General features: G+C 45.6%; 1 protein-coding gene across 4 annotated transcripts in view; it reads right to left on the bottom strand.

The window, feature by feature from the left end:
* WHRN (whirlin) overlaps positions 1-13,392 on the bottom strand; it is a 383,412-nt gene that overhangs the window by 161,103 nt on the left and 208,917 nt on the right. The window lies entirely within an intron of this gene.

Below are 13,392 nucleotides of genomic sequence, written 5' to 3'. Positions count from 1 at the left end.
AAAATGAGGCACTAGACTTAAATCCAGTATCTGCCAAAAGGGAATATTTAGTTGAGCATGATGGCTTGAGATCGGCAGCTGTCAACAAAGCTGTGGACCCTCCCAAGACAAAGGGGTCACCCAAACCGAGAATTCAACATACACAGTAAATTAACCAAAAAACAAGTGCCAAAATAATTGTCTCCAGAGTCCAAAAGGTCCTTTATTCTTGTGACAAATAACAAGAAAGCAAAGACAGCCAAACAAATACAGACATAATAATAATAATACTTTCTCTTACGTCCTCTGACAGTTGCCGCTGATCCATAGCCTTCACTATTGGGTAATGGCGCCCTCTGCAGGAGTAAGTTAGGCAGATAGAAATGTTAATACAAAACTTTTCTATACTTAGACACACCTCTAGGGGGCCGTCCCCAGCCATTATCCCTGATCCAGTCACAACTGGTCCTCAGTTTTATGCTGTTAAACAAAGATTGCAGCGCTGCTTATATATACCTGTGTTAAAATATCATATATAAAACAACTTGTGCATAAAAATGTGCAGAGAATTATAAACTGTGCAAAAAATAATTGTGCATGAACAAGCACCAAGCACTTTTGATTTGAAAGGACTGTTTTATGGACATTAATGATGCACTTTATCTGCACTTCTTAAAACGATTTACATTTTATGCACAATTATTTTTTGCACAGTTTATAATTCTCTGCACATTTTTATACACAAGTTGTTTTATATATGATATTTTAACACAGATATATATAAGCAGCGCTGCAATCTCTGTTTAACACCTTTCAAAAAGCACTAGCACTTTTTCACTGCAGCAGGCAGCTTACACAGATTTATTTAATTTATTTATTTATCTAACACCTACCACAAGCGCGAGGTCACTCAGTCTTACACTCAGTTTTATGCTGCCTAGCTTAGGAGTAGGCTAGCTTTTCTAGCCGGGACCTAGTGTCTCAGTTTTTCTTTTTGTTTTTTTCTGACAATATGTATTTTTCTTATGAAAATAGGTTTTTATTTCTCTCACTATCACTACTGAGTCAGGGACTTTTTCCTGGAGGACTACAAGTGACTGCAGAGCTAGGCCTCGCACTGGGTAATATAGATCCTTATAGAGTCCCAGCCTGCGCCCAGGCCTCACAACGACCTTGGAATGCCCCTTGGAATGGGGACGAGCCTGCGGAGCTGCGTCTTCGCTGAGGGTGTCTCAACCCGGAAGGCCCACGTGTTCCCCGCATCCCTCCTTGGCTGACGGCACCCCCACTTAGGGTGGGAGGTCTCCCGTATCAGAGCAGTGCCCGCTTCCCTGGACTGGTTTGTACTGATACCCCCTTGAACCCTGGGGACATTTGGGGGGTTTGTGGGCACACTCTTAGGGGATGGCAGGGCTGGTGGTCTCTGTGGGATCCCCGTCTGGCTGGCTTGGTGTTATTTCCCTCCCTCCCTGGCCCTGCTGAGGGCGCTGTGTGAGGTACTTGTGGTACCTGGGGGGTTTTGGGAGGGGCTCCATAGCGGTGTGGGGTCTCCCTAGGATCCCCTGTGGTGGCCAGACCATGTGTGTACACTTAGTTTGGCGCCGTTTTACAGCTGCCGCCATTTTAGGTGAGGGTAGGTCACTGGGCTCTGTGTGTGGGCAGCAGCCATGTCATGTATACTGCCTTGGATTTTGCATTTTCTGCAAGGATCTCTTTCAAACAATGCAGGCTGCGTCGGGGTTCCGCAGGAACCGCTGATTTAAAGGGCCAGCGTCCCATTTATTTTATCTTGGCTTTTTGGACTCCCAGACCAAAAATTCCCCAGCAGGCCTGGTGGGGGCTTCGGGTATTCCTGAAGCCTCTTCCCTGGTCTCCGTTTTCTGCTGCTCTTGCACTTTTTTTTTTGCATCCATGGTGGATCTGCAGAGTCCCCTTTAAAAAAAAAAACATTTTAAACAACGGCCTATGCTCTCCCAGTCCACGGACTCTGAGCCTGAATGGTTGCCCCTCCTGTGGGGTCCATGTCCGCTTATGAGGAGGGGGGGCGGAGAATCTTCTTTCTCGGTAGCGCAGGGACGCGCTGCCATAAGCTATCCTCATTAGCGCCATTACGTAAACTCTCCATCTTGACGATGAGTCCTCTCAGTCAAGTACAAGGGCTGCTTTCGGGTTCCGAAGTGCCCGGACGTCGGGTCAGGTTTCCCTGCCCTGTGAATTTTCACAAACTTGTGCATGACCGGTGACATCGCATTACACATATGCTGTTGGTGCCTGAGGGTCTTTTCCCACCGCTATCCCTTTTAAGGAGGCCGTGATCAGACGTTGGATGGTGTCCCCTTACGTGGACCACACTGTCTCTGGGCTGACTAAATCCACCTCGATGCCAGTTCACAGATCTGGCTGATAGGCGCGTTGAGGCGCTTTCCTGTTTACACCTGTGTTTGCCGTAGTGCTGTCCTCTCAGGCTCCTGTGGCATGGGCCAAGGTGCTTCTGTGCACCCTGGTGGCGGAGTCGACTTATCCGACTGCCCTTGACTTGGTGGTTTGGGTTGCCCGAATGGGGATGTACCTGTGTGAAGCGGCCTTGGATGAGGCTCCGTTGGTCGCTTGTTTGTCTGCGGTCGGGGTCGCGATTCGGCACCTTTTTTTTTTTGGCACAAAAGCTGGTCGGCTGACCACGCTTCCAGACAGACAGTGTCTGATGTTCCTTGTTGGTGAGGTGTCCTTTTGGGTAACACTCGGGCTGAGTTGATTAAGGGGCTTACGGGGGTCAGAGTTCTCGGTTGCCCTTGGTCGCTTGGGGTAGGTCCTTCCGCGCTAGGTGGGGGCTTTCCTTGATAGCTCAGCGTGGGTCCTTTCGTGCCTTAGGGGCGCAGGACAAGGGCTCCAAGCCCTCCTATTGTCACAAGAAGCCGTGGTCAGGTGAGACAAAGGCCGATCAGTCTGGCTCAGCAGCCCGGTCCACCTCTTCCTGCAGGGACGCCCTCACCCATCTTAGGGGTGGGGGTACGTCTGTGTTGCTTTCAGGTTCCCTGGTTGTCCAGTATTCAGGACAGGGGGGTTCATGAGTTGCTTCTTTTTCAGGGTACAAGATCAGTTTTCGATCTCACCCTGTGGACAGGTTCTTCCTGTTGGCTCTCCAGCTGCCTCCTGCTCATCTCAGGGGTCTCATGGGGGCGGTGCATGTTCTGCTCGCCCAAGGATTCTTTGTGCCCGTGTCTTCACGAGACAGATTTCGCTTTTTTTTTCTTCCATCCTGTTCTCTGTGCCCAGAACAGGGGGCACAGTGTGTCCGCTTCGGGGCTTGCAGTCTCTAAACCGTTTTTTTGCGGGTGCTGGAGTTCTGGATGGAATCCCTTAAAGCCGGTCGTGTCTACCCGGAGTGTCTACCCATCCCTATCTATGAGGGTTCTCAGAGATGTCTCCGCTTTGCGGTGGCAGAGGAGCTGGCCATTTTTTTGGTGCTACCTATCGGTTTCACTTTGGCTCCAAGATTTTGGCTCCAGTGCGGGCCTTACCTCCAGTTTGACTGTTGTCCAGGTTCCTCCGCAGGTTGGCGTTGGAACAGATGTTGGTCTTTCTGCTGTCCCCAGACTGGCCACGCTGGCCCTGGTACGCAGCCATCGTTCAGATGGTCGTCGGGCCTCCCTGGCGGCTTCCGATGCGGGACAATTTTCTGTCTCAAGGGCCGATCTTCCTTCCTGCTTTGCAGTCTCTGGCTTTCCCTGGCGTGGCTGTTGGAAGCCAGGCCATGAGGGGTAGGGGTCTTCCACAGGCGGTCATCCCTACATTATTGAAGGCTCGTACAGCTACCTTGAGAAAGATTTCTCATCGTACCTGGAAAGTGTATATGCCTGGTGTGGATTGCATGCGTTCCATCCACGCTCCTTCTCGGTGGCGAAAGTTTTTGGCCTTCCTGCAGAAAAGATTGGATCAGCGTTTGGCGCTGAACGTGATCAAGGGTCAGTTGTCGGCTTTGGCCTTTTTTTTCCACGTCCCTTGGCATCGTATTCTTTGCTTCGCACTTTCCTCATAAGGGTGCGGCGTCTGGCTCCCTCGAGGAAGTCTCCCTTGCCTCCCCGGGGCCTGAATTTGGTGTTGTCTGTGTTACAACTACCTCCCTTTGAGAACATCAGAGTTTTTCCTCTGCCTGTGTTGTCCCAGACAGTTGCTTTTCTGGTGGCTATCACGTCGGCTCGCAGAGGGTCTGCATTGGTGGCTATGTCTTGCCGTTCTCCTTATCTGGTGTTTTATAGGGATGAAGTGGTTCTGCGACCCACTCAGTCTTTTATTCCCAAGGTGGTTTCTTCGTTCCACCTCCATGAGGATATCATGCTGCCTTCGCTTGTGAGAAGCCCGAGCATCTCCAGAGGAAGGCTTTGCATTCCTTGGATGTGGTCCGGGCGGTCAGGGTTTTCCTGGCTGCCGCGGCATCTGTTCGGCATTCTTTTATTTTTTTAATCTCTTTTTATTAAATTTTTACAATCGCAAAAGAAAAAACAGTGAAAAACAATCCCAATATCACAATATCAAATTCCATACTCTATACTAGAGAGAAAAAAAAAAAAAAAGAAGAAAGAAAGAAGAAAAAATGTTCGGCATTCTGATTCCCTGTTTGTTCTTCCTGAAGGACCTCGGAAGGGCTTGGCCACGTCCGCGGCCACCTTTTCTCAGTGGATTAGACTGACGTTTTTTTGTTTCAGGCCTCTTCCATTGAGAGTCAGGTTCCTCTTTCCCTGTAAGGGCTTTTTCTACCGTCAGAGTCTCTTGGGTTTTTTGCCATCAGGCTGCTCTGGCTCAAGGGTGCAAAGCGGCGACCTGGTTGTCCGTGCACTCTTTCACACAATTCTACAGAATTGATGTTTTGCCATCCTCGGATGCTTCCCTTGGCCGCAAAGTTTTCATGTGCGGTGGTTGTTTGCAGAGACATATTTTTTTTTCTGTCTCTTCCTTGGGGTGTTTTTTCGTTACCTTTTCAGTTGGTTGCATCTTCCCACCCCTTACACCTGCACTGCTTTGGGACATTCCAATAGTGAAGGCTTATATGAATCGGCGGCGACTGTCAGAGGACATAAGAGAAAATAGAATTTTTGTAAGAACTTACCGTAAAATTCTTTTCCCTCTGCCCTCTGACAGTCGCCGCCCCCGTCCCTCTGGTTTTTTGGATCTGAGGGTTATTGCCTTCCGGTATTGCTTGCTACAAACTGAGGACCAGTTGTGACTGGATCAGGGATAATGGCTGGGGACTGCCCCCTAGAGGTGTGTCTAAGTATAGAAAAGTTTTGTATTAACATTTCTATCTGCATAGCTTACTCCTGCAGAGGGCGCCATTACCCAACAGTGAAGGCTTACATGGATTGGCGGCGACTGTCAGAGGACACAGAGAAAATAATTTTACGGTAAGTTCTTACAAAAATTCTATTTTTTTTTATACCTCTTATGGACTTGAAAATATTTATATATCCTTCATTTGTATTGTAGCCCTGATGAAAGGGGAGTGTGTGGAATGCCAAAATGCATTGGCTACCTTTTTCATTCTTGTTAGTGACAAAAATAAAGGTCATTTTGGACTCTTGTGTACAATTGTGTCTTGAGACAATAGTATAGGCACTCTTTTTGTTTCACTTAAAAAGTAAAACGGTAGTCTAGCTATGAACATTTAATGATTTACATACTATTGACAAGTAGTAAATAAGCTTTAGAACAAATCATCAATGACCTCCGTCGCTGCAGGAACTGAGAAGGAATTCATCCTAAAAATTTACAATAAATGGAAGTCCTAATTTATCCAAAACTAAAACAAGGTGTTTGGGCTATACATATCTATGCCTGGTAACTAAAATCTCATAAATGCTTTAACAAATGAGTTCTATTCCAAAAGGTACTTTTTATTTTTTTTTAAATATGTAGCTTTCTTTAAAGAGTACCTGATGATCCTGCCATACAGGTTCTTGTTTAGGCACTTCCTGTTATGGGGAGGAAACCTCCCATTTGCGCTTCTGTGTTGCCTTTCTGCCACAAGTTCTCCTAATGGAGGCTTCAAGTGACCAAGCTGACACACATTGAGCAGGCATAGTCCATCGTTGCCCCTGTCAGAAAGCCGGTCCAGAGTAGTAACGTGCAGCAGATGTTGGAGCCAGTGCATATAGACAGGAAGTGGCTGAACAAAGGCTGGAAGAGATCATCAGCACTGAGATGCAAAAAGGGATGAAAAAAGGTGAAAATTGTTTTATTACAAAATAGTGACAATTGCTTATGATACATCGTGTTTTACCTAGTAAAGTGTCATACACATAGCATTTACCTATTTCAAGGATCTAAAGACCAACAAAATGTGGAAATTTAAACTTTGTTGAGACCACGGTCTGATAGATTCTCTAAAACGTTCCATGCCCCACCTGCAGAAATATGTTTATTTGTACACAATAAGAGTAAGGTAATAAAAATATGTATTGAAATTCTGGAAGGCTCTAGATTGGGCTGGGTGTCCCTGTGAGAGAATTGGGTTTTCTGGAGGGGGTAGGGGACTCTGTAGCTGACTAGTTGACCCTATGTGCTCATTTACCCTTGCTTCGAGATTACCAGACATTAAAGTGCCTACCACTTCTTTGATGCTTTGATGATGCTTCAGTGGTGTTTCTATGATGCTTTAGTGAAAGTTTAATGAAGCTTGGCAAATTCCCTGTGTATGTGTGTTGGTTTGAGATTTGTTTTTCAAGCGGCTCAGCAGATTCCCAGCTCATTAGTACCCCTGTTCAGCAGGTCCCCATCTCATTGGTACCCCTATTCAGCAGATCCCCAGCTCATTGGTACCCCTATTCAGCAGATCCCCAGCTCATTGGTACCCCTATTCAGCAGATCACCCAACTCATTGGGACCCTTGTTCAGCAGATCCCCAGCTTATTAGTACCCTCGTTAGGAAAACCCTCACTCAGTAGTAACCCAAGCTCTGCTGATCCTCCACTCAGTAGTAACTCCCAGTCTTGCTGATCCCCCACTCAGTGGTAATCCCCAGCTCTGCTGATTCTCTGGTTTGCTGATTTCCCTCTCTCTCTGGACCCTGCTCCCCTATGGCTATATTGCTTCCATGCTGTGCACCACGTGTGATTTCTAGATCCTGCTCCGGTCCCTGGAGCTTTCTCCTTGGTCCACGCTCAGCTTCTGCTATTGAGTTCCCATGTTGCATACCACTTGTGCCATTTGCTAGTTACTCTGCTCCAGTCCATACCCCACCCCCTTTCCTTCTGCTCCATGCTGCACTCCAGATGAGACGTGGGCACCAGTGAATACAGTATACACACATGAACCAGAAGTGACTGCTGATGAGGTCTTTTTGGTTCCCTTTTTGGTTTACTGGTGAATCCTGGGATATCTCATACCTGCAATACCTACAAAACAAAACGAAGCTAAAGATGAAAAAAGCCTCTCAAAAGCTGCAGGTGCTCTAAGCGAGCTTTGTCATAGACTTCTATGGAGGCTTTGAAGATGTTTTGAAGCACCAAGAAAGTGGTATAATTTTTGAAGCAAAGCAAACACAACAGTGTGAACAGGGCTGTAAGCTAACAATTTAATTTTAGTGACGGGCGCTTTGATTGACATACAGAGCACTTTTAAAAAAAAAGCATGTCTAATGCCAAATTTTGAAGCAAGTGTAAACGAACCCTAAGAGGGATGTGGTTTCTGGAGGGAACAGAGGGCAAATGTGGGTGATGGGGGTCTCTGGAGGAAGCTGGGGGCTTTGCAGGGGTACTGGGGGAGACTGAAGAGCACTGTGGGGGCTAGGATGCACTGTGGGACACTGTTAAAGGTTGGAAGCACTATGCGGGGCTGCAGGCTCTACAGCAAGCTAGGGGGTATTACATGGGACTAGGAGGCACTATGGGAGGATGAGCAGCACTGTGAGGGCTGAGGCTCTCAGGGGGCCTGGGGAACTTTGGACGCTTAAGGGGCACTGCTGCATACTATGGGAGGCTGGGTGGCACTATGGGAATTGGGAGGCATGGTGACAGGTATGGGATTTGCAGCCTGCTTGAGGCCTGGGAGGAAGGAGGCCATGGTCCGGTGGTTGAGAACCACTGATTTATTTATTTTTTACTACAAATAATATTTCATGCTCAAATTAATGCGGTTAATCCCTACATCACCTCCCCTACCATTACTTAGAGGATGTATTGGCAGGAGAGCAAAATTAATAGGACTCAAGTGTGTTTTTAGTCTTACTCGTCATTCGCTTTTCTGTAAACTAAGACGCAAGCAGATTAGGAACATCGGGCTGAGAACATACGTATTTTTATGAATGTAGCTGTATAAGAGGCCAGTAAGACTTGGTTTCCACCTATGCAGGTACACACGTGTTAATGTGCATTTTTAATACGCAACAACATGTGCTATGTCAGGGCAGACCATTCAACACACTAAAATTGCTTCAACAAAGTGCTTGCATCTTTTTATCAAAACACACTTCACCAGAACCCACTGTACTTTTTCACCTTGCAAAATGCATGTGCCTTACCAAGGTGCATTGGAGTGCCATTCAGAATGAGTGACACTGCAGAACAGCAACAATAAGACTTTTTTATGCACTGTGGGAACATGCATGATTTTGCTTGAACCCCCTGTACACAGGCGTGAACAGAGCTTTAGATATTTTTGGTTGGAGGCCCTTGTTAGCATCTTGTAAAAACTTAAGCTGGTCATACACTGAGCGTATTTCAGGAACTGGAGGAAATTCACTCCATAGTAGGAGACCATGTCGGCCCCCTACCACCCAACATCCTTCCATTGAAAAATCGAGGGAGCCAGGCAGAAAACTGCGAGCCAGCCGTGCAGATTTCTTCATCCACACTGAACACAGAAAAAAATGTATTCGTGTATGACCAGCTTTACCTGAGTGTCCTTCAATGCAGTACACATAGCTGCTACAAATGTGCGCACACTGTACTTCTTGTTATCCTCTGCTGCCCAAAGGGACTTCTTCTCACTATGGTGGAACTAAGCCAGAACCTGACAGCCTGTTTGCTCCACATGATCAACAGACGCCTATCGAAATATGAAGCCTCATTATGATTCATCTATTGAATGCAGCAAGTGCTTGTATCCCTCTTTTGTGGAAACAGAGGATCTCAACTACTAAACAGTTGTGCTTTAAAAACCAATAAAATCTTCCAAATGGACAACTTCTACATTACATAGCGCCGAAGAAAAATGTAGAACGACATGGAGGCCCTGGATATGTTTATTAACCACTGATTATAATCTACAGGCATAGGATCAGATGTCCAATCCCCAGATCTAAGAGAAAGGTGTAATTCCAGTATCCTTACCACCCATCTCACACTCACTCCTGAAGCCCCCAGAAGCATGATTCATCTCGGGACAGTTTGGCCCCCTGGAGAGCAGTAAACACAGGGTCCCTCCCCCCTTCAGATTGACTGTATCCCCATCTCCCCTTCCCAATATGTGGTCACTTTGTCTTCCCCACACCGTCTATACTCTGTGGATCCCTCCTCTGAAATCCCCCCAATCTAGGGGCATTTTCCAGCTATTCTGATATTTGATTTTCTACGGATAAGATAATGTCATCCTAAATGAAATGGCAGGCCAAAGACTCATTATGATTGTTAATTGACGACCTTATTTTTCAATTACTTTTATTACGCAAAATACTTGCATCACAGATGGCGTTGATGGCTTTAATGCTCACGTGTTATCTGTTGCTATACGAATACTGGAAAATGTCACATGTCAAAAGTCAAATACATTTTATGGAGGATTATGTGTGCATAATCCAATGGAAATAACTGTAACAACAAATAAAAGAAAGTGAAAATATTGAGACAACTTTTGAAATTATTGGCATGTAGCAAGTGAGGAAACTGCTACCAGCGTAGTTATGGCTGATATACTGTTCCTTTAGGTTTGCTGCTTATTTTGAGGTTCTCCTGAAGAGTGGCATGATAGATTGTGGGATATATAGTCCAGAGGAGGATAAAGACTGTGCTAAGTGAGCCGGATGGAACTATACTCCCAGAGAGCTGTGGGTTCCGCAGGGGATTATGGGAGAGTCTATAAATAAGGGGCGGGGTCGGATATTCGCTCACTTGCCTCGGGGACCGCGTGGGAGGTGGACAGAGCCGGAGACTTGCTGCGGGGAGCAGAGCGAGCAAGGCCGTGGCCTAGTGCGAAGACCTCTGGGAGAGGTGGTGGACGTTTGTGGAGGAGTGACCCGTCTAATGCGAAGGACTGTCAGAGAGAGGAGTCAGAGGATCGGGTGAGAGATACCTGATTGTAGTGAGCACAGCAGCTCACGGACACAGAGAACGGGCCTGTGACGCAGTACAATTACAAAGGGAACTATAACATAGTGGGGCAGTTGCCATAAGACACTGCTTATTTTGCCCAAGTGTGTGGTGAACCAGAAGGCTGCAATTGTATAAACACAGCGAATTATACTGATATTAGTCAGATCCTGGATACAAGTACCTCTTTTTAACTTTGGATTACAAATATCACTCATGGAATGATTTGAGCTCCTGCTGCTGGCGAAGATTAGCAAGACCTTGCTCAGGAAGAGACTCGCCACTTAATTCAGAGACAAAGGGGTCCCCCTGTAGGCGATAGAGTGCACTCTTCAAGATTACATCTAAGATTGATATATCTATATATATATATATCTATATATATATATATATATATATATATATATATATAATGTTCAGTTGTGTTACATTCATGCAGCTGAGTTAGTTAGATCCGACCATCTTATCTATAGTTAATACAGTGCTAGATGTCTGATTTGTCACTCTCACACATTCATAAGCAGAATTGCATTATTATTACAGTCATATTCATATGCTTCTTTAGTTAGATATTATTATATCTATTTAGCTCTGACATTATTGAAATATAGGATTCTGAGTCTTGAGTTGCTCAAAGCACGGATACAAGACCTACAGTCTGGAGACAGAGTACTTCTGCGAAATTTGGGAGTGCCCGGAAAACACAAATTGGCAGACCGTTGGCGTCCACAGCCATTCGTTATTCATAGGAAGTTACAGGGGTTGCCTGTCTATCAAATTCACCCTGAAGGAAAAGTTGGACCTTTAAAAGCTTGGCATCGGAATCATCTGTTGCCCATTGGTAAGGCAGTTAGAATATCAGCTGAGTGTGATGAAAAAGAAGATACTCCTAAAATTCCAAGATTGCGACCTCGGCCTTCACAGGATTCTCAGATTTCCAGTTCACCTGAGAGAGGAAGAAAGTGATGATGATGAAGAGATCATTTTTGACTGGTGGTGGCCATCACCTGAAAAGAACCCTGTTCAAGAAGGTCATTCATCAGCCATTGATTTGCCCTTGACACCGCTCCCTGAGAGAAAAGGGCCTCAGGTGCCAGATTTGCCTGCTATTCCATCAGTATTGGATCCTACAGAAAAAAGGGATCTAATAGATGTTCCTGTGGATATTCTGTCACGTGAAGGCACTCCAACTGCTTCTCCATCTTATGATCTGGGAGAGCCTTCTGATGAGGATGTGAGTCATTTCCCTGTGGAGAATGCTGGTGGAAGACAGGAGTCTAACTGTACAATACACAGAGGAGACAAAGGGCTCTTCTGAGGAGCCGGAAGAATCTCGACCAAGTTGTAGCCCTCAAGGTTTGGAAAGTGAATCTGAACCCAGTGATGGGGTGTCATTAAGGTTAAGAAGAGAGATACATCCACCAAAGAGACTGACGTATGACACTTTGGGAGAGTGTTCTGAAGAACAAATTGTAACAACTAAACGCCCCACACAAGTAACTGCCTCTTCTGTTGGGCTTCCCAAGGAAGATGATTCTATTCCACCCGCTGACACTATTAGGTTGGCCACTGATTTCTTGTTGGCCTATTGTGAGAGTGACTCAGACTTTCATAGTAATTTGTATAGTCAGTTGTTAGAGGGTACATTTATTGATCAGCTGTCAGCTGCTATTAGTTCCACATAAGACTGTTGTTAGTTTTAAGTATGTGACATTGTGCATCTTAATGGATTCTTCCACCTAGGAATCCCATCATCTTTGGGGACCAAAGACATTCAAGTGGGGGGAGGATGTAGCAAGTGAGGAAACTGCTACCAGCGTAGTTATGGCTGATATACTGTTCCTGTAAGTTTGCTGCTTATTTTGAGGTTCTCCTGAAGAGTGGCATGATGGATTGTGGGATATCTAGTCCAGAGGAGGATGAAGACTGTGCTAAGTGGGCTGAATGGAACTATACTCCCAGAGAGCTGTGGGTTCCGCGGGGGATTATGGGAGAGTCTACAAATAAGGGGCAGAGATATGCGCTCTCTTGCCTTGGGGACCGCGTGCGAGGTGGACAGAGCCAGAGACCTGCTGCGGGGAGCAGAGCGAGCAAGGTCGTGGCCTAGTGCAGAGACACCTAGGAGAGGTGGCGGACTTTGTGGAGGAGTGACCGGTCTAATGTGGAGTACTGTCGGAGGGAGGAGTCAGAGGATCGGGTGAGAGATACCTGATTATAGTGAGCACAGCAGCTCATGGACACAGAGAACGGGCCTGTGACGCAGTATAATTGTGGTGAAACGGAAGGCTGCAATTGTATATACACAGCGAATTATACTGATATTATTTAGTCAGATCCTGCATACAAGTACCTCTTTTTCCCTTTGGATTACAAATATCATTCATTGAATGATTTGAGCTCCTGCTGCTGGGGAAGATTAGCAAGACCTTGTTCAGGAAGAGACTCACCACTTAATTCAGAGACAAAGGGGTCCCCCTATAGGCGATAGAGTGCACTTTTCAAGATTATATCTAAGATTGAAAGTCTTTGAAATATTTACTTATATCTAAGATTGATGAGATATATATATATATATATATATATATATATATAATGTTCAGTTGTGTTACATTCATGCAGCTGAGTTAGTCAGATCCGAACGTCTTATCTATAGTTAATACAGTGCTAGATGTCTGATTTGTCATTCTCACACATTCATAAGCAGAATTGCATTATTATTACAGTCCTATTCATATGCTTCTTTAGTTAGATATTGTTATATCTATTTATCTCTGACATTATTGAAATATAGGATTCTGAGACTTGAGTTGCTCAGTGCTTTTGGGACTTTAAGACTCAGAATCTCACTCTGGTTCTTTACCTTCATATTTCCTGTTGCGTTGAAACTGCATTTGTTCCTTCTCTCTTAAAGTCAGTAAAACTGATATACCTATATTCAAGTGTCATTGTTGTTTCTCTGAACTACCATGTCAGAACCTATAGTGTCAAGTGGGTTGGAGGTGTCTCATGGTCAAGGAAGTGTGGAGGAAACAAACATATTCAGCAGCCCCTGTGGGGGTCGTGCTACAGGCATATTAAAGCTGATATAAGATTTTGGTGATTGGGTTTAGATATA

The sequence above is a fragment of the Pelophylax lessonae genome (genome assembly GCF_965119305.1).
Source record: "Pelophylax lessonae genome assembly, chromosome: 7".
Taxonomy (NCBI): Eukaryota; Metazoa; Chordata; class Amphibia; order Anura; family Ranidae; genus Pelophylax; species Pelophylax lessonae.
This window is presented reverse-complemented; position numbering and strand designations above follow the sequence as displayed.